Raw genomic sequence first — 21,491 nt, forward strand, 5'->3', positions numbered from 1 at the left:
GCGGCTTGCACACGAGGTGACAAGTTGTAGGCGATGTAGAACTCCACCTCTATGCACGTGAAAGTTTGTTTATATACTTATACATGTATAAACACATGCATACAAACACATGCTAAACTCCTCCTGGTGGACTTGGGGGTACACATTATATGTGACACCCCGTACGCGAAATAACGAAGGGAGGAATGTCTTCACACATACACAGATCGCGCACGGGGTGACGGTTGATCCAAGCGCGGGTAGAATCAGGTTGTGGAAGCGCCGCTAGAATCGGGTAAAATCTTCTTCAGAATGCGCTCGATTTGGGTTTTGAGGAGATTCTTGGGCTTGTATAGGGCACTATGCGCAAGTCCCTAGGCGCACCGCTCCTCCCTAGGTGCATACTAGCTGTTGGGCACACACTTCGAGGCGGAAACCTCTTGGCACACCCCCCGAGGCGGAATTTTTGGCCATATAAACAACTTACTCAACCCGCTTTTCCGCTTATTGTGCTTCACAAGGCTTAGAAATAAAGCCTCCAACCCTCCAAGCGACACCCCGTGCGTGAATTGTGAAGGGTCGACCTCTTCCTAGCACGAGGATTTCGCGTACCAAGTGTCACCAAGGAAAACATTTCTTTTGTCACGCCTTGCGCGAATTTATTGAGTGCCAACTTTCTCCTAACCCTCACAGCTCGCGTAGCAAGTGACACAACTTAGCAAGTGACACAATTTGATGTAATTCTTTCTTGCTTGCTTAGATTTACAACTTGCATACTTGTTTATAAACCATTATTAGTTTTCTACATTATTAAGGAAGGGTAGTTTATTTATATATTTTAGTCATAGAAGAAATTTACACACCATGTCATGTCTATTTCTTAATGTCTTGATGGACTTCTCTTGTCTCTTTCTCAGACATTTCTGAATTGTCATAATGGATACAGAGGATATACAAGAGACCGCTGATGACAGGCTGATGTCTTTTCTTTACAAAGTTAATGAACTTACAAGATTTCAAAGTGTCAAAGAGATTTTTAATGCTGCCTTTGATCTTCAAGTACTTGTGAATGGCTTCTCCACACAAATTAGTGACTTGATAGAGATATATACAGCATTGACCAGAGAGCACAGGCTTGACAATCTTCTTCATTTTGTTGATATATGCAAAGGAGGTAGCTTGGCAAGGACAGGTATTGCAAAGAAGTGGTCAAGCCTTCATCCAGACTGGCAAAAGATCATAAAGCCTTGCAAATTTCATGGTAATATGCATTGCCAGCTGGTAGAGTATGACCTTGGACTTATCATTTTCTTCAGTGTACTCCCAACACCAGAGGGCAAACAAATTCCAAAACAGATTTCTCAGGCTGAGGAGGACCAGGAGGAAGAGGAGATAGAGATGGAGTTCCATGAAGAGGAAGAGAAACTACAAAGCACTGAGATGCTGGACATTGCAAAATTAAAAGCAGAAAACATCACTAAAGTGGAGAATGTTGACATTGAGGATGAAGATGTTGATCCTTTGCATTGCACAACAACATTTCCCACATACAAAGTTAACAAAAAGGAATATGTTTTGCTGAATGACATTCAGCATCTTTTTTATCTAAGGGAACATTATGCTTTGGCAGTTTTGGCTGAGTGGGGATCTAATGACATAGGATTTATTGATTACTCACCTTGCCCCTTAGCAGTCTTGGACACAGAGGCAGAAAATTTTATTGACAAATCAAGTGTTGGAAAGCATGTGTAGGACATTGTTCTGAGATATGAGCAACAGGGTGTACCTTCTGAAGAGGAGTTCAATGAGATCCAGAAAAGGCTTAAAATAGAGCATATGGGAGAGGAAAAGACCAGAGATTATGAAGTAAGGCCAACTAGATCCATTGATATATGGGAACCTACCTTGTTTGAGGAGGATGAGTCTCCTAAGGTATGTTTATGACCATTTTGCTTTGTCTAATTAATGTGCTGAACAATTAACCAAGACATATTTTTGCAGATTTAAATACTGGACACAGACAAATTCCTTGGCAGGGGGAAGGGTTCCAAACCCTTAAATTTAGGAAGGAACCAGAGCTTGCGACACTTTATTGGGAAGCTCAACAAAGAGACTGCCATTATATTCCATAACAAGTTTACAAGAGAACCATTGCTGCCAATGCTTGCAATTAAAGCACTTGCAAAGGTTGTTGGTTCATATCAGCTTCCTCTAGGGTTAGAGAAGTTAATATTGGTGGAAAAGGAGGAATCCATCAGAATTTTTGGATTCTTCCCTGGCCTTACTGGTTCTAGAGCTGGTTATTTTGCCACAATGGCATCCTATGTGCTTGCCCACTCTGGGGACCTCAAGAGACAAATGATAGGCTACAATAAGCAGAAGTTTCTGAAGTTTAGGGGTGAAGTTGATGTACCTTCATCAGAAGACTGACTTTGCTCAAACCTGTACTTTGGCCCACTTTCTACCTTGTCTCTCTCTTGTAGCTAGCCATTGTAAGAATTTTTCATTTGCAGATGAACTATTATATGAATTTTGTCTTTTCTGCTTGTTCCTGTGTAAGGAATTTTCTAAATCTGAGTTCAGTAGTGCTTTCTTTGTCATTTTTTATCTGGTTCTATGCCATATTTGTCTATAGAACCATTGGAAAACCTCAAGCAAGTTGTTTGCCTTCACTGCACCTCCCCCATGTCTTGTATGCTTGAAAAACTTGGTTCTTGCTTGATAATGGGATTTCTCCATGCCTTGTGTAGACCATATGGACAGGGAGCCCCATCTCTTTACAAACCAGGGAGTGTGATTGTAAATTATATGCTGGCAAAGTAAAAGTGTGTCAATAATTAGTAAGTATGAGATTAATCATATGCTGCCAAACTAAAAGTATGTACATATTAAAAAGGTAAGAAAATAAATAAAAAACTTACCATGTAATGTGTGAATTCCTGATCCCAAGCATCTTTCATTGCACTTCTGAAGTTATTGAGCACTTTCTTGAAATTTGGCAGATCATTTTTGCCCCAGGATGTCTTATCACAGTAGGAAAATACTTTGTCTAGTGATTCCCATACCTCTGCTTTTTTATTTCTTGATGTACCTTCAAGACCATGATCTTTGATGGCATTGTGGAGAGCTTTCCACTGGTTATACTTCACATTGAATGAACCCTTCTTGGCATTTACCTTTCCTAGTTTGCCATGAAACCCTAGGAAATCTCTGGACTGCACACCACCAACAGAGACCTTTCTAGGCACTTTGTTTCCATTTGAAGACCTCTTCAGGTCTGTTTCAATCTTAACCTTACCACTGTGAAGGCCAATTTCTGATAAAACCCTTTCAATACATTTGATTGCAGCATCTGTAGCTGCTTTTGGCTGTAACTTCCAGGCAAACCCCACATATAGATGTACAATTTTCTCCACAATTTTGCAAAGAGCATGCAGAGTGCATATGTGGACATGAGCAAGTGGAATATTTAAAACTGCTTTGAAGTTTGGATCTTGAGTATGCCTATTGGGTGCTTTGTTCCAATTTGCAGGATTACATTCTTTTGCTGATGCCATACAATACAGACAAGGGCTCTTTGCCATAGCTCCTTTGGAGACATTGTACATACATTTAAGGGTTTTAAGGTCTCCTCCCATTTGCCATTGCACCCTGTAACTTCCAAACCCTTCAACTTCAAGCTCTTCCCCTAATTCTTGTGCATTAATGACTTCGGGTATTGTTGTTTGATGGAAAACCCAATCTAGAACATCAAAGTCTTCACTCTCTACTTCAAAAGCACCTAGCCACCATACATTCTTCTCCAATTGCATGCTGAAGTACTTGGTATCCTTCGGTTCCAATGCTCTGTTCATTAAAGTTATGGAAATCCTCTCAATTTTTCTGTTCTTAACAATCTCGCATTCATCCAGCTTTATCACAAAACTGACAACACCATTTGCTTCTGTATGGTCCAGCTCATAGAATCTGATCATTTCTTTCTGAAGTGTCTTCAAGTCAAGGAAAATATTATTGAACTCGTCAAATTGAAGATCCCTCTTTTTACCATGATAGGTACCCTGAATGAGGTGAGGCTTACCCAACATCTCCATTATCCTCTCATTGATCTTTTTCCTTGCCTGCTGCACAATGGATGGCTTTGGAAGCAAAGAGGACCTGACTTTACATTGCTTTAACCTTGACTTCATATTTCTGAATAGCTTGCTATAACCATCTCTGCTAATGCATACCTTATCCATAGTATATTGCACATCCTCCTTGTCCAAGCAAGAGCTCTGCAAAAATCCCTCAATGCACTACTCCTTTGCCTTTTTAAACTTCTTCTCTGTGAAAATATTTTTGGCAACCTTGGGAGGTAAAACATCACAATAATGTTTAGCTGCCATTTCCATGTTTGATGCAGAGTTTGGTTGTAGCAAAGTCCTAAATCAAAAGGTACAAAATTAATTGATTATTGATCTTGTCCAAATGACACCAACAAAATAAACAAACACTGATCAACTAAATTAAAGTTAGCTGAATATTAATCATTTAATAAAGAACAATAGCAATAGGGTCATAATAACAACCTAACAAAAAGATTAACAACCTAACATAAGCATAATAATGTGGAGCAGAATCGTAATACAACTTAACAAAGAAAAGTAACCTAAGCATATTAACAAAGAATAGTAGCAACTTAACAATATAAAATAAGCATATATACCTTGCTGCTCTGATTCTCCTGCTGCAACCTCCTCCACCACGTCTCAAGGCTTCAATGTTCTTTAACTTCTTTTCTCTTTGTCTGTTTCCTAACATTGTATTCTTTCTTCTAGCTTGTTTGAGTTGAGTTTGTAGCTTTTCGTTGCTCTCTTTACATTCCTCAAGCTGTTGTTTAAGAGTATTTATCATTTTTTTGGCCAAATGATCTTCTAACTTAAGAATATCTCTCTCTGCCGCAAGACTCTGTGTATAACCTAGCAACCCTCTTGGACCATCACCCACAAATTTTATCAAAGATGAACAATTTGAGAATGGGGGAGTGCTCTTTGTCATTGGGTCCACTGGATACAATCTTCCATCAGTCCAGAGATCAATGTGTTTTTTTTAATCTTGCGCATTGCTTCAAATATGGACGAGGACACCTCTGTACATTTGTTCTCTTGTGCACTGGACAATATTCTTCATTTAGCTCAATGTGTAGATGGTATAAGCTTCTCTTCTCCATGGAAGTCTGTTAACAGTATTTGTTAGAGATAGTACTATAGGGAAAAGCTCTGTAGATAGGAGAAAGAAGCCGACACAAAAAAGGTTTGTTTCAGCTTTTGGAAATTTTGAATTTTGGGCCAGAACTGACGTTTTCGTTAGTTTTGGAGGGAGTATTTTTTAGAATACTAAAGATCTTAGAAAGATTGACAATGACATGTTTCGGCGGAGGTAAAAAGGACGCAAACTCACCTTTTTACAAACATTTCACTATTTTTTAAATAAAGTATATATTCTCTCTCTACATATTCTTACAGGGCACAAAAGTGACCTCAAAATTCCCCTAATGAATAAATATATCCAAGCTCTAAATTTTCACCAGAAAAAATATGCATATTTAAACTAGCATTTTTATATTTTTCTTCGTGTTGTAAGGCTCACCTATAGGTGAGATGAGGGAAGAGAGATCAATGGAATGAGCAAAACAGTCCGTCTCAATGTATATAAACAAATTTATTTCGATCTAATTGATATTTCGATCAAAGTACTATTTCGATCGAATTGCTAAGAAATTATACAATATGGTGTTTTTGCTGATGTGGCACCGTATAATACGACCGAATAAAAATGGGTGTCGTATAATACGCCCATTTAAGGCGTATTATACGTACATCGTATAACGTACGATGCAACTTAGATCTATAGGTTATGACAGTGATGCAGTAATTGGACCAAAAAGTCCAAATGGGTCCTTTCTTTGCAATGGTGAATATGAAAAGACCTTAATTGGGGACGCAAGGATGCATGCATTTGGGATTCTTCGATGGCTACAATTGTTGTTTTATATTATGGGAGCCACTACTTCCGACTACTTTAGTTGCTCCTATTTGGAGACGTTGTAGATGTTTTACATCTATCCCAAGGCATATGGGTGTGGTGTGGGTGTGGGTGTGGGTGGATGTGTGTGTGTGAAGAGAGAGAGAGAGAGAGAGAGAGAGAGAGAGAGAGAGAGAGAGAGAGAACAAAATCTCTAATAGCATAGGAACAATTCAAAGAGACATTGAAAATCTAGCAAGCAAATCTTGACCTCAAGACCTGATGTGTGTGTGTGTGTGTGTGTGTTTGTGTTTGTGTGTGTGTTTGTTTGTTTGTTTGTTTGTGTGTGTGTGTGTGTGTGTGTGTGTGTGTGTGTGTGTGTGTGTGAGAGAGAGAGAGAGAGAGAGAGAGAGAGAGAGAGCATGCTTATAGCATCATTTCAAGACATACAAAATATATTGAATAACAAATCAATGTAGAAATGCTATATATATATATATATATATATATATATATATATATATATATATATAGAGAGAGAGAGAGAGAGAGAGAGAGAGAGCACCTTTCCTTGGCAACCTGCTAACAGTCCAAAAGTGACCCTAGAGTGTGTCACCAATCAAACCAGTCTTGACCTAACGAATTGGCAACCTAGTAAATGTCCAAAAGTGACCCTAGAGTGTGTCACCAACCAAACCAGTCTTGCTCTAACTAGTTGAGGGTCGTGAGAAGCCTGTCTATTGGCAAGTCATGGTTTGATAGCATGGTGCAACAATAGCAAGCTGGTAGAAATCTGATACATTGTCATTGGTTGACGAGCATAGAGATATAGACAACTCAAATTTATTGAGGTCGTATGAAGGATCAGTCGATCGCAACCAGTCGGTTGAAAGCACTCCATGTGCTCATTGTGTGTGTGTGTGTGTGTGTGTGTGTGTGTGTGTGTGTGTGTGTGTGTGAGAGAGAGAGAGAGAGAGAGAGAGAGAGAGATGCCCAAAAAGTCTTCAAATCAAAAGAATTGAGAAAGAGGGAAAAGAAGGTGAAAATAGATATATCAAAGATCTACTCGATGAGTCTTGATCTCAAGATCTAATATGAGAGAGAGAAAGAGAGAGAAGGTACACCTACGCATTGTTATCCTCTTAGAGTGATTCCGAAGACTACATTTCTGTTCTCTTCACACATGTGTGTGTGTGTGTGTGTGTGTGAGAGAGAGAGAGAGAGAGAGAGAGAGAGAGAGAGAGAGAGAGAGAGAGAGAGAGAGATCCAATTGCCATGTTTCTCTTCACCACAGCAACGCGCGGGTCACGTACTAGTTCAGGTTATGTTTTGAATATCGCACTCTCTCCAGATCCGGAGCAATGGGTGAGCTCCAGTGTTCATCAAAATGAAGGGTCAAGTGTATTTTAATCAGCTGAAATTGCAAAATCCTGACTAAATTCTGAGATTCATTTGAAAAAAATTGACAAATTTTTTTCTCCAAGACTCACAATGGTGAGTAAATCAAAAAGCAACAAAATTTAACAAGTTTAGGTGTGGTTACCGGCAAATGCTTCAGCCTAAAAATTGGAAGTGTGCCCTTATTTTCTTATGTTACGAAAGATGTTTTCGTCCTTGTTAGCATTAATATGTTGTTGTATTTATTAACAAGTTTCTTTTCTTGGTTGCTTGGAAGTCAGACTTTTGAGCACTTTAGAACATGCTCACGTAACAAAGGTTGAATCAAGGAGAGCCCAGGCCCCAGAGCCGGAGGTATCAACATTATGCTTGTCGTTTTGGGACCTTAAAGTAAATTGGTAGTGATTGCTATGCCTGCACTCATAGTACTCCCACATTCTTTTGGTGGTTCACGAATCACATGGCAACAAATCTTAGAAGGGTGGGAAAAGCAAAAAGGGGCAGAAGCAAGGAGCACGCATACCGTAGGAGTGCAAAGAAAAGTATTAAGAAGGAATTCCCATGGTAGCCTTAGAAGCAGTGTTAGAAAAAAACCGGGGTCTAGTGTATTTTAACCGGCTGAAATCTTAAAATCCCGGTTAGATTTTGATCTTGCCTTGAAGAAAATCGAGAAATTTTCACAAGTTTTAGTGTAATTACCAGCAAAAGTATCAAATTTTGACCTGAAAATCAGGAGAATTTCAAGTTGGCCCTTATTTTCTTCGGTTAGGAAAAATGTATTTTTCTAGGCCTGCTTAGCAGAATTACTTTAAAGCTATTGTCAATCTCTCAATGTTTCTTATGACTGCAATTATAATGCTCCCACATGTCGTGGAGCCTTTTGGTGGTCCGCTTGGCAACAGATCCTTGAAAGTTGAAAGGTAGGAAAAAGGAAAAGGGAAGAAGCAAGGAGCACACATATAAAAGCTGTAGTGCACACCTTTTTTTTTTTTCCAACCAAAGGCATTAATACCAAAAGAGTGAAGCTCGTTCATTTTTCATTGAAAGACAAGTGTCCCTAAGGCCCTCAAAAGTTTTGTGAATAGAAAGCTATTCTCTCTATTTATTTTGTTTTGCATGCTTGAAAAAGACTTTAGAGAACAAAAGATGAAACATTATATTCATGAGTCTCACCATACATCGAACGACTTTTTTACAAACACGAGCAAATTTTTGTATGCATCTGTAATACCTAGTCCCACTGCGTTATACCAATTTTCAAGTCATGATGTGTTTCTTTTTGTATGGTGACATTCATAGTGTTCCATTGTTAAGCACATTGGTTTTTTATTTTCTTTTGCACTTGATATCCATACAAACGATCGCTCCATGTGATTTTAAAAATTTGAGGATCTTTCTACGATATATAATGTTACAACTTCAAACACGAGGGTGTGAGCGTTGGATGCATAAAACCATTCCATGCTCAAAACAACTAGAGTGATAGAGAGAGCACAATTGCTTCTATATCAAGGATTGTGGTTTAGATTCCCCCGTTGAACAAAAAGGATCCAAAATATATTTGTCCCACAATCTTTTTTCCATTTCTTTTTGTAAGAATCTCCGAAGATCCTCTTAGGCTTTTGAGGGTGAAAAGAGGATATTGCATGTGGAAGAGAGAGAGAGCGAGTTATGTTTAAAAATTTTTGTAAGAATCTCCGAAGATCCTCTTAGGCTTTTGAGGGTGAAAAGAGGATATTGCATGTGGAAGAGAGAGAGAGCGAGTTATGTTTAAAAATAATGAAGCAGGTCGTCTTTTAAAGCCTAAGTAACCAACTCAAACTCTAGTTTTAGCATATCTTGTATTCATAGAGAATCAGTCTTTTGATGAAAAGCTACAAACTTTTATCTTTGGAGAAATTTAATCTCAAAGCAAGGGTGTTTTGGATATTTTGCGAAATTTAAAGGGAATTTTAGGAATTTATGATAAAATATCGGAGGTGATTTGGGATAGGATGCCGTGTGGGGAGAGAGAGAGAGAGAGAGAGAGAGAGAGAGAGAAAGAGAGAGAATAAATTCTGTTTATGCTAGCTAGTGACGATTTTGTAGATGTGCTTTTGGGCTTCCTGCTCGTGGTCACCATTGTAGGCATATTGAATTGCAACCAATGTAGGGTCAATAACATCTGCAAGGCCTCGGGATTTGCCAGTAGAAGTAGGTAGCATTAGCAATGTGTAGAGAGCTTGCACAACTAGCTTAGTGATGCAAGCCTGGTTGTAGCCAAACAGGAGCTGCTCATCCTGCCATGTGCGTTTAAGCTTAGCAAAACCAGTCCCAACCTTCTCTTGCCTGAAGCAGCTGCTGCTCTAGTGGGCAAAGGGCGAGCAATGCCAGCATTGTCCAAGGTAGAAGTTGAGGGTGGTTGCAATGCATTGCGCATGTCGAAGGATGTTGTGACCACTGGAGTTGGAGGAACCAGCGCACGCAGAGAGAGAGGGAGAGGGGGGGGGACGATGGAATGACAAGGCGAGCGAGCATTGTGCCACCATTCTGTGGCTAGTCGTGCAGAGCAAGCCAGGCTTGGGGAGGTTCCGACTGATGTGCAGACTAGGACACGCACGGAGGGGGACTGCAGATGGGCAATGGGGGTGTGGAGAGCATGGAAACTGTGACAAAAGTTTAAGACTTTTGCATTGTAGAAAGCGAGAGAGGGAATCTCTCGCTCTAATTAATTAATAAAGCGCAACATAGACCCATATATGGTAATTTCATGTGACCTCCACTTTAAAGGTAGAAAATTAGGAATCTTTTTTGTTAGAAATCCTTGTAAATACCTTAAGTTTTGGCATAGACTAAGTTTCCTTGATGCTTGATCTTAAAACCAAAACTAATAAATTTTTATTTATTTTTTGCAAAACTCACAATTGTGAGTGGTAATTGTATTGAAATATCACAAAGAACAAAGAGATTACAAAGCTGCCTCAAGCTCATGCCCAGCCGTGAGGGTGAGGGACATAAAGTGACATCAAAACTTAGACATAGCCACTACAGCTCCACTAGATATTATCTCCTTACTCTCTTGTATAATCTGTAAGAAGCTAGCTACGAAGAGGTCACTACGAAATACGTGGCGATTCTTAGCCTTTAGCTTTCCAAATATTGTTGAAGAAACAATACCTGACAATTTGAGTATAGATTGTTATGGAGCGTGATTTACCCCTTGTAATTTTCTGTGGTAAAAGGGCACGTTTGTAAGGCCCCCATTATGAGGAGAACCCATCGTGTGTGAAGGAAAATCACTCGCCGAAAATAAAATTCACTCGTTGGAAACCAAAATTTTCACGGTCAAAAATCAGGGGCAACTTTTTTTCCCTTCGCCGGAATATTTCTTTTCGTCGAAATATTATGGCCGGATGGCGGTCGGAAAGTGGTTGAAAAACGATCGGTCGGTTGGTCGATGTCCGGTAGTCAATGGCCAGTGGCCGGTGGTCGGAAGTCAATAACCGGTGGTTGGTAGCCGAATTCAAAATTGGACTTGTCTTCTCAAGGGCGGCCACACATGGACGGATTGGAGGGTCCGATTTGGACTTGTCTTCTCAAGGGCGGCCACACATGGACGGATTGAAGGGTCCGATTTGGACTTATCTACACAAGGGCGGCTACACATGGCTGCCTCTCATGAGAGAGGGTAGCCCTTTTGGCCTATAAAAAGAGACCATTTCTACACACATTTCATAGTGTGAAGTTAATGCAACAAGGTGAGTGTGAGGCAGTGAGAGTGAAACAAGGCGGGAGCTCTATTAAGGGTATAATCCCTTTGTAAACTACTTCTTCTTTTGAAGTACTAAAGCCATTGAGTAGCTGCTTTCCCGTGGACATAGCCCACATTGGGTGAACCACGTATATCATGTGTACTCTCTCTCTCTCTCTCTCTATCTACTCTATAATCTCATGTGTGTGAAATCTATCTCTCTCCATTAAGTAATCTACTCAAATATCTATTTAGTTATGTCATATTTCCTAACAAACTAGTATCAGAGCAAGGTTTGCTCGTAGCTAAATTATCTCAAGGAAAGGATTCCTTGAATTGAGTGAAAGTTATGACGGAGGAAGGGAAGCTCAAGATTGAGAAGTTCAACGGCAAAAACTACCAACATTGGAAGATGCAGATTTAAGACTATCTCTACCAGAAGGACCTCTATTTGCCACTAGGCGATCTTGCAAAGAAGCCCGCAACGATGGCAGATGAATCATGGATTGTCCTTGATTGAAATACACTAGGAACAATCCAGTTAAGCTTGGCGTAAACGGTGGCCTTCAACATTTTGGAGATGAAGACCACGGAGGACTTGATGAAGTCACTTGACGACTTCTACGAGAAACCATCGGCATCCAATAAGGTATTTCTAATGAAGCACTTGTTCAATCTAAAGATGACAGAGAATGGTTCACTTACAGAACACCTAAATGACTTTAACACAAACATAAGTCAACTTCGATCGGTGAAAATCAATTTCGATGACGAAGTGCGAGCTCTCCTTATAGTATCATCTCTACCGAATAGTTGGGCCAGCCTTGTGATGGCTGTAAGTAATTCTATTTCTAGCACAAATACTCTTAAGTTTGATGATGTTGTGGGTGTTCTCCTAAGCGAGGAAGTACGAAGGAGAAGCACATGAGAATCATCAAGTGTTGCACTATCAGTGGAAACAAGAGGAAGGCGTAAGGAGAGGTTCAAAAACCAAAAGGGTCATGATCACTCAAGACGGAGAAAGTCACGCACAAAGTCAGTTCTTGAATGTTGGAACTGCGGCAAGGAGGGCCATGTCAAGAAGAATTGCTAGTCCAAGAAGAAGAAGGAGACTGAGTCTCAAGACAACAAGCCAACAGCGGAGGCCAATGTGGCAGGTAAAGTAGAGCAAGATGCTCTAATTCTCTCATTAGACAATGTGTCTAATTCCTGGATAGTAGATTCCAGGGCTTCATTCCATACGACACCACACAAACAACATTTCCAAGATTACACCAAAGGTAATTTTGGGTATGTATACTTGGGAGATGATGAAGCTTGTGAGATTGTCGGCATGTTCCTTCTCTTTGGAAAAACTTGATCTCTGCAGGACAATTGGACAATGAAGGTTACAACATTGCATTCGGAAACAAACAATGGAAGATCTCAAAGGGATCTTTGGTGGTTGCCAAGGGAGAAAAGGTCGGTACACTTTACTTGTGTACTATCAGCACACAACCTTCAGCTTGTGCGCAACAACTACAGAAGTTGACATTGCGGTGTGGCACTATCGGCTTGGGCACATGGGTGCCAAAGGAATGCAAATCCTTCAAACAAAGAGCTTTTTCCAGGTTTGAAAGAAGTGGACTTAGAGTTCTGTGAAGATTGTGTTTATGGTAAACAAAGGAGGGTAAAATTTCAAAATTCAAAAAATGAAAGAAAAAATAAAAAACTTGAGTTGGTTCATTATGATGTTTAGGGTCTTGCAAGTACACCATCACTTGGTGGCTCATTGTACTATGTAACATTCATAGAGGATGCGTCTAGAAAAACATGGCTTTATGTCATGAAGAATAAATACGATGTATTTTCCATATTTCAAAGGTGGAAAGCCTTTGTGGAGAATGAAACAAGTACCAAGGTTAAATGCCTCAGATTCGACAATGGAGGCGAATAGTGTAGCCAAGCTTTTGAAAGCTTTTGTGCAAGCAATGGCATTTGGAGACAAAGGACAACCCCAAGGACACCTCAACAAAATGGGATTTTGGAAAGGATGAACATGAAAATCATGGAGCGAGTACGAAGCATGCGGCTACATGCAAGCCTACCGCTTGAGCTTTGGGCGGAAGCTGTAAGTACGTCTGCGTACTTAATCAACCAGTCACTCTCAACGGCATTGGATGGGGGAGTTCCAGAAGAGGCATGGATAGGTAAATCGGTGAATTATGCATTTCTCAAAGTGTTTGGGTGTGAGGCTTTCATGCACATAGATAGAAGCCTAAGATCAAATCTAGATGCAAAGTCCAAAAAGCGTTTCTTCATTAGCTATGAAGAAGGTGACTTTGGGTATCGCCTATGGAATCCTGAAGATGGTAAAATCTTAAGGACTAGGGATGTAATTTTTAACGAACAAAATATGTACAAAGACTACTTGGAAAGAAAACAAACAAAACAATCAGGTGATGAGTACATGGAGCTTGAGGACGGTGAAGACTCAAGGACTGCAAACGGTGACAATGTGCAACAACGTCAACCAAATGAGGAGCCTCAACCTATTTCCCGAAGATCTACAAGAGCAAGTAGACCTCCAGAAAGGTTTATTACTTCCTTCAACCATCTCTTGATCTCAGATTCTGGAGAGCCGGAATCATATGAAGAAGCGATGCAACACGAATCCAAAGAAGAATGGATGAAAAGCATGCAAGTGGAGATGGACTCACTACATCACAACCAAACATGGGAGTTGGTTGAGTTGCCTAAAGGTAAGCGGGCACTTCAAAACAAATGGGTGTACAAGCTGAAGGAAGAAGATGGTGGGAAGAAAAGGTACAAGTCTAGGCTTGTGGTAAAAGGGTTTTCTCAAAAGAAAGGTATTGACTTCAATGAAATATTTTCTCCTGTTGTAAACATGAACTCAATTAGGCTTGTCTTAAGCCTTGTGGCTGCTCATGATTTAAATCTTCAGCAAATGGATGTAAATACGGCATTCCGTCATGGTGACTTAGAGGAGGAAATATACATGCTTCAACCAAAGGGGTATGAAGTAAAAGGTAAGGAGAAAATGGTTTTCAGATTAAAGAAAAGCTTGTATGGATTAAAGCAAGAATCAAGACAATGGTACTTGAAGTTCGATCGATGGATGTTAGATCATGGATTCAAAGATGCAACTCAGATCATTACATCTACACAAAGAATTTGGGAGATGGGAAGTTCACCATCCTGATGTTGTATGTTGATGACATGCTGATTGCAAGTGCTAACATGCAGGACATCAAAGACCTAAAAGAGGAGCTGTCTAAATCTTTTTCAATGAAATATTCAGGTGCTGCAAAGAGGATACTTGGTATGAAAATATCAAGGGACAGGACGAAGAAGACAATAAAGCTATCTCAAGAGGATTACATCAAGAAGGTACTAGAAAGGTTTGCAATGCAAAATGCAAAACCAATTTCTACACCTTTGGCTGGTCACTTTAAATTAACGAAGGATATGTGTCCAAAGACACAAGAGGAGATAGCCTATATGTATAAAGCTCCATATGCTGCAACGGTAGGTTCTCTAATGTATGCTATGGTCTGGACAAGACCAGATATTGCACATGCAGTGGGAGTTGTGAGTAGGTTCATGGACAACCCAGGTAAAGAACACTGGCAAGCTGTGAAGTGGATACTTAGGTATCTAAAAGGGACAACAACAAATGCTTTCTATTTTGGAGGAACTGATATTTTTCTAGAAGGGTATGCTGATGCAGATATGGCAGGTGACAAAGATACTTGAAGGAGCACTACTGGCTATGTCTTCACGGTTGGAGGCACAGCAGTAGGTTGGGCTTCAAAGTTGCAGAAAGTGGTCTCACTTTCTACCACAGAAGCAGAGTATGTAGCAATGACGGAGGCAAACAAAGAAATTCTGTGGCCTCACCTATTCTTAGAAGAGCTTGGATTCAAACAAGACAATTGCGTCTTGTATAGTGATAGCCAAAGCGCTATCCATCTTGCGAAGAACTCAGCCTTTCATTCAAGGACAAAGCACATTGAGGTGAGATATCACTTCATACAAACTCTTTTGGAAGAGGTACAACTAAAACTAGGAAAGGTGCATACAAGTGAAAATCCTGCAGACATCTTTACAAAGGTGGTCAACAAGGAGAATTTGAGCTTTTGCTCATCTTCAATCAGCATTCAAGGATAAGAATCTAGGATGGAAAGCAGTCACAGGTTTGGTTTGGAGATCAGTCTCCAAGTGGGAGATTGTTAAGTATGGAGCCTGATTTACCCCTTGTAAATTTTTGTGGTAAAAGCACACATTTGTAAGGCCCCCATTATGAGGAGAAGCCATCGTGCGTGAAGGAAAATCACTCATCGGAAACCAACATTTTCACGGACAAATATCAGGGGCAACTTTTTTCCCTTCGCCGGAATATTATGGCCGGACGCCGGTCGGAAAGTGGTTGGAAAACGATCAGTCGGTTGGCCGGTGGGGCCGATAGTCAATGGCCAGTGGCCGGTGGTTGGAAGAAATAGCCGGTGGCCGAATTCAAAAGTGGACTTGTCTTCTCAAGGGCTGCCACACATGGGCGGATTGGAGGGTCTGATTTGGACTTATGTACATAAGGGCGGCTACACATGGCTGCCTCTCATGAGAGAGGGTAGCCCTTTTGGCCTATAAAAGGAGGCCATTTCTACACACATTTCATAGTGTGAAGTTGATGCAACAAGGTGAGTGTGAGGTGTTGAGAGTGAAGCAAGGCGGGAGCTCTATTAAGGGCATAATCCCTTTGTAAACTACTTCCTCGTTTGAAGTACTAAAGCCATTGAGTGGCTGCTTTCCCATGAACGTAGCCCACATTGGGTGAACCACATATATCGTGTGTACTCTCTCTCTCTCTCTACTCTATAATCTCATGTGTGTGAAATCTATCTCTCTCCATTAAGTAATCTACTCAAATATGTATTTAGCTACGTCATATTTCCTAACACAGATAAGCCTTGCAGAACTTTGAAACTCTTTGCCACCAAGGCACTAATCCTTCTTGAAAATCCCTATCTTCCACGTTCTTTGTACCCACTTGCACATTTTTCTTACTAGGTCTCTAATAGCCGGACACTCTATGAGCATGCGGGTGAGGTCTTCACTAGCCAATTTGCACCTTGGACATCCATCGAACCCAATATCGCACGCTTGTATCTTGTCACCTGTTGGCAAGGCCCCCCAAGGAACCTTCCAAGACTAATATTTAAATGGATTGTTTTGATTAGGTCTCCCCAATCTCAAAAATAAATATTCTTTCAAAACATATTAAGTGCATGAGTGAAGGGTGAGGTCAAGAAAGTCAAAAGACCTTTTGTGTCCATATAAGTGAGAGTGAGTTTAGGAAAGTCAAAAGACCTTTCGTGTCCATATAAAGAGTGTTTCTCTTCTCTTTTTATTTCTCTTTAGTGTTTTCTCTCTCTCTCTCTCTCTCTCTCTCTCTCTCTCTCTCTCTCTCTCTCTCTCTCTCTTATCCATCCTTCCTAGCTAATAATGTTGCAAATCTTAGTGCTTCATCATTGTTCATTACTACGTGCTATAGACTAGCACATCGTTTTTGTTGTCGAGGGAATCTTTGAATTAGGAACAAATTAGGAACAAATTTCTGCATCGTTTTTGTTGTTGAGGGAACATTTGATAGAGGAAGCATCTATCTCTATCCATGCATGTTTTATACGTATATATACATGTGTGTGTGTGTGTGTGTGTATGTATAGATAGATAGATATATATATATATATATATATATATATATATATATATATATAGAGAGAGAGAGAGAGAGAGAGAGAGAGAGAGAGAGAAGGAAAGTGAAGTTTTCAAGTCTTATGAAAAATCCCAAGCGACCTCAAAGATTTATCCAATCAATCAAGTGACCTCAAGATGTGTTATTAAATAGGAGTAGATTTAGAGCAATAACGGATAGGTAGATCGAAGGACAATCTCTCTTTAGCCATTCAAGCTAGTACAATTGGGTAGAGAGAGAGAGAGAGAGAGAGAGAGAGAGAGAGAGAGAGAGAGAGAGTTGTCCAATCTAGCTACCCATGCAATAAATTTAGGGGGTGTTAGGTTTGTTTAGACCTTCATACTCTCAATTACGGTGCAAGCCTCCATTGGTTCAAAAAAAGGTGCTCAATTTTTGGACCACCAGAGGATCAGGCAGCCTTCTCCTCTTAGAACACAGGCAAGTTTGGTACTTTTTGGCACAAAACACGGATAGAGGTTTCATCTCAAATCCTTGCGTGCAACTGTGAATCACATAACCACACACTCATATCTCATTTTCTGCTTCAATTGCTGGCGTTTTCTTTTTATCAAGGCATTACAACAACAATCTGAATCTGAGGCTGCTAGAAAAGGGAATGCTTGATGTTGGGGTGTTGTGCAATTTGAATGCACCCCCTAGAGCTAAGTCACGACTGGGGGTAGTGGGGTTCCCAAAACTATAGGCTTGGATTAATGCTACATTGCTACCCCCACTAAAAGCACGCTATACCCAATGGATGTAGGAAAGGTCCCCGTAACTTTGGAAAGTGAAGAATCTAGCAGCCAGTAGCATGTGAAGGTAGTGGACGGCCATTGGTGGGTTGAAGAAAGGGACGAACTGGTTGCCCCGATCAAAACCCCATAACGTTTCTTACACCCTCCACTTTAGAGTTCAAGAACTGTCACATATTTATTTCCATAGAGGTGCAACCTCTTTACAGCAGGGTGTTGATTCCCCAATACCCCCAATCTCCATAAGTGAGACTCAATCCTAATAAATTCCTATCTCCCTCTAGCCATCCGTGCCGGCGCAGATGGGTAGAGAGAGTTTTTGAAGGTTCAATTTGCACTTTGGAGGGTGGCTAGATGTGAATGACATTAGTGATACATGTGACTACAAACAACTTCTCAGTGTGCAAGCAATCTCCCTCTAGCCATTTGCACGCGGCGCAGATCGGTAGGGAGAGTTTTTGAAGGTTCAATTTCCACTTTGGAGGGTGGGTGGAGGGAAATGACTTTAATGATACATGTGACTACAAGAAACTTCTCAGGGTGCAAGCCATCTCCCTCTAACCATCCACGTTGGCAAGGATGGGTAGAGAGCGTTTTTGAAGGTTCAATTTGCAATTATACAGGCTGAGGACTACTTTGTCTTTTGCTACAAAAAGGATCGCATGCTGCAAGCCATGTCGTCTTGCATGGACTGAGACAAAAGCAACTACTTCTCTCCCTCTATTCCAAGACCAGACAAGGCATCTCTCTCTCTCTCTCTCTCTCTCTCTCTCTTTCTCTCTCTTTCTCTCTAACACACACACACACACACACACACGCGCGTGTGCACGCATGTGCATGCTACTCTCAACTACGATAGAGGTGATGGCTGTTGAAATTGAAACAACACTCTTAGAATGTGGGTTAGCAAGAGAGATCCCACATTCGTAGAGTGTTGTGTCAATTTTAAGAGTCATCGCCTCTATCGTAGTTGAGAGTAGCATGCACGTGCGTGCGTGCGTGTGTGTGTGTGTGTGTGTGTGTGTGAGAGAGAGAGAGAGAGAGAGAGAGAGAGAGAGAGAGAGAGAGAGAGTAGATTGGCTTGCGGCAGTGATTTGGATTAATCTCGTGCACACAACAACGACTTTTGTTGCATGCTATTATTGTCACTCATGACTCATGATCTATAAGAAGCTGGAGACTGTTGCACTATAGCCTCAATACATCGTTCATTTTGTCCTACAGCAAGCACACGCTCTCATGAGTTGCAAACTTGGTTTAGCGGCTCGTCTCTCTCTCTCTCTCTCTCTCTCTCTCTCAAGAATGCATGCAGATACTAATGTACATATCTCTCAAAGTCTAGAGAATGAGAAAGGTGATGTGCTCACCAGAGGAGGATGAGCGGTGCGTGCTCTTTATCAGAAAGTACATTCATGGGAGATAGAGTGACATCGCCAGAAACGTTGGCCGTATCCCCAGTATTGCTAGCAAGGATGTCGTTAGCAAGTAGTAGAGAGGGTTGGAATGATAATGGAACACGAGGCCTTTGAGAGGTGCACACTAGATGAGCCCCTTGTATAGGGTTTATTGTTGCACAAGGAAAATGGGTCGAGGCCATGGAGGATAGGTATAGAAACTCCAAACTTGCTCTAAAAATAAACAACACTAAGAGGTAAATCGACTATATATCAAGGTTTTCACACCTTCAAATTTAAATCGTAAAGGTAGATCTCAAAATTTGTAGATGAGAGTCTATTAATTAAACTCTTTTGTTTTTTGGCGCTTTCAATGAGCTTGTCACAAATTAACACATGCAAAAGCGATCAAAGAGAGTTAAAGAAGGGAGAGGCTGTAAGCATGAGTAAACATGTGGGTATGTGAAAGGGACGGGGCATGTACAAGCATGTTGTCCTCAATACACCGCTCATGACTCTATCAACCTTTGTGACTCTTCTATCAAAGCACCGGAGATAAACCCCCACCACCTCCCTCATCACCTTTGTCACCATAACCATCAGCAGCAGCAATGTCACTACCCCCTCGGATCGTTGGCTATATATGATGGCTTGATGCAAACCTCAATATATACCATGATGTGGAGTCTCTTAAAAGAATTCCAACATTGCAAGAAAATTATTCTAAAGTTCCACCATGATCTATACAACAACTTATTGTAAATCAAATCACTATAACTTGAGTTAGAGAGAGTAAGTGTGAGAGAGACATAGGAGAATCAAGAAGAAGAAGAAGCGAAGAGAAGGTGAGGCTCCTCTCTACTTAGTCTTGAAATTTGTATTAGTGGCAAGAGCCTTAGTTTTTTCAGCATTAAGAAGAAGAAGTGAAGAGAAGGTGAGGCTCCTTTCTACTTAGTCTTGAAGTTTGTATTAGTGGCAAGAGCCTCAGTTTTTTAGCATTAGGCTCATGGTGTAACCCTGGGAAGAGGGATGAGATTGAGTAATCTTTGGAAGCAATGAAATTCAGATATTTTGAAGCAATGCATGCATTAGTGTGACTTGGTGCTTAATCTATAAACACCCAAATCACTAACAACCCCTATGAGATCATCACTTTGAAGGCGCAAAAGTAGGAGATTGATACCCGTTGGAATCATGGTGCCACTATTTCCAACAATCATCAACATTGGTAGCAGTATCCGAGGGCAATGAGGTCCAAGGGAAGGAATATAATGTGTGTGGTGTGACCATAATGGTCGGATTCTAATTGTTATAGCCTAGCAAGGGAAACATTCTACAAAGCCCATGCTCAAGGGAAACATTCTACTAAAGCCATGCTCAAGGTGATCTCTCTAATCTAGAATCTATTGTGGGTTTAGCATTACAAATAATTGGAATATTCTTTATAAATTTCTTGTTTTCCCTTGAAATTGATGTTGCCTTTCTTATAGTGTACCTTGCCCTATCTTGCTCAATTTAGGGATTGCTAAAAAAAAACTTGCTCGAGGTTTGGGATACCTCATACTCATAGAAGTTTAATCCCATGATGTGAGGTAAGTGCTCGAGAAAAGTGTGCCTGAGCTTTGAGGCAGTTGAAAATCAAGATTAGCTGGTACAAAGGATAGTAAAGGGGAAAAACCCCGTGGTAGAACCCATCTGTAAGTGTTGATGCATCCTTCAAACCTTTGTGCTATGTTTGGGAAAAATCATTTTCCTTTAATCTATTGCTCAAAAAATCTATTTGCTCTGGTGTAATCCTACCTACAAACTTTGAAATTTTCCTCTAAATTTTAAATTTGAAGGTGAAAAATCCTATAGAATCGGGGTAAACACTTCAGCTAGAGACAATAACCTCTAAAACTTTCCAAATGTAGTAGTAGTTTTCCAAACTTATAGACAAAAGTGTATTGCTAGCATTGGTTCCTCACAACATACAATTCCTCTCTATGTGACACATCATAAAGAGACTCCCCTTTCCTTTCTAAGCAAAGTGAAGACCATAAAGAGACTCCCCTTTCCTTTCTACACAGAGTGGAAGGGCATACATCTAATTTTTCCAAATCTAGTGGGTCCACTTACATCCATTATATGGAATCTACATAGAATCTCTCCTTGTCCCCTCCTTTTCACCCATGCCAAAGCTTCCACAACCTATGTGCACTATGCGGCATCCACCTTCTGGCCTACTAGCCTTGGAACACATAGGAAAACCCTATTGATAGCTTGCCTTTCCCTACTTTCCTTCACCTTTCTCTACTCGCCGTGCCCTTCAATCGTCCACCTCGCTCTGCTTGTCTTGCCCTGCAACACACTAGTGAACTACCCTCATCAGGATGCTCTACCCTCCGACAAACGAGAGAGAGAGAATTTCTTATATACATTTTCATAAAATCTAATATCTAGCTTTACCCAGATGATTTTCTCATGTTAAAATGATCATT

Source organism: Adiantum capillus-veneris, chromosome 27, assembly GCF_014529385.1.
Source record: "Adiantum capillus-veneris isolate H3 chromosome 27, ASM1452938v2, whole genome shotgun sequence".
NCBI classification, from domain to species: Eukaryota; Viridiplantae; Streptophyta; class Polypodiopsida; order Polypodiales; family Pteridaceae; genus Adiantum; species Adiantum capillus-veneris.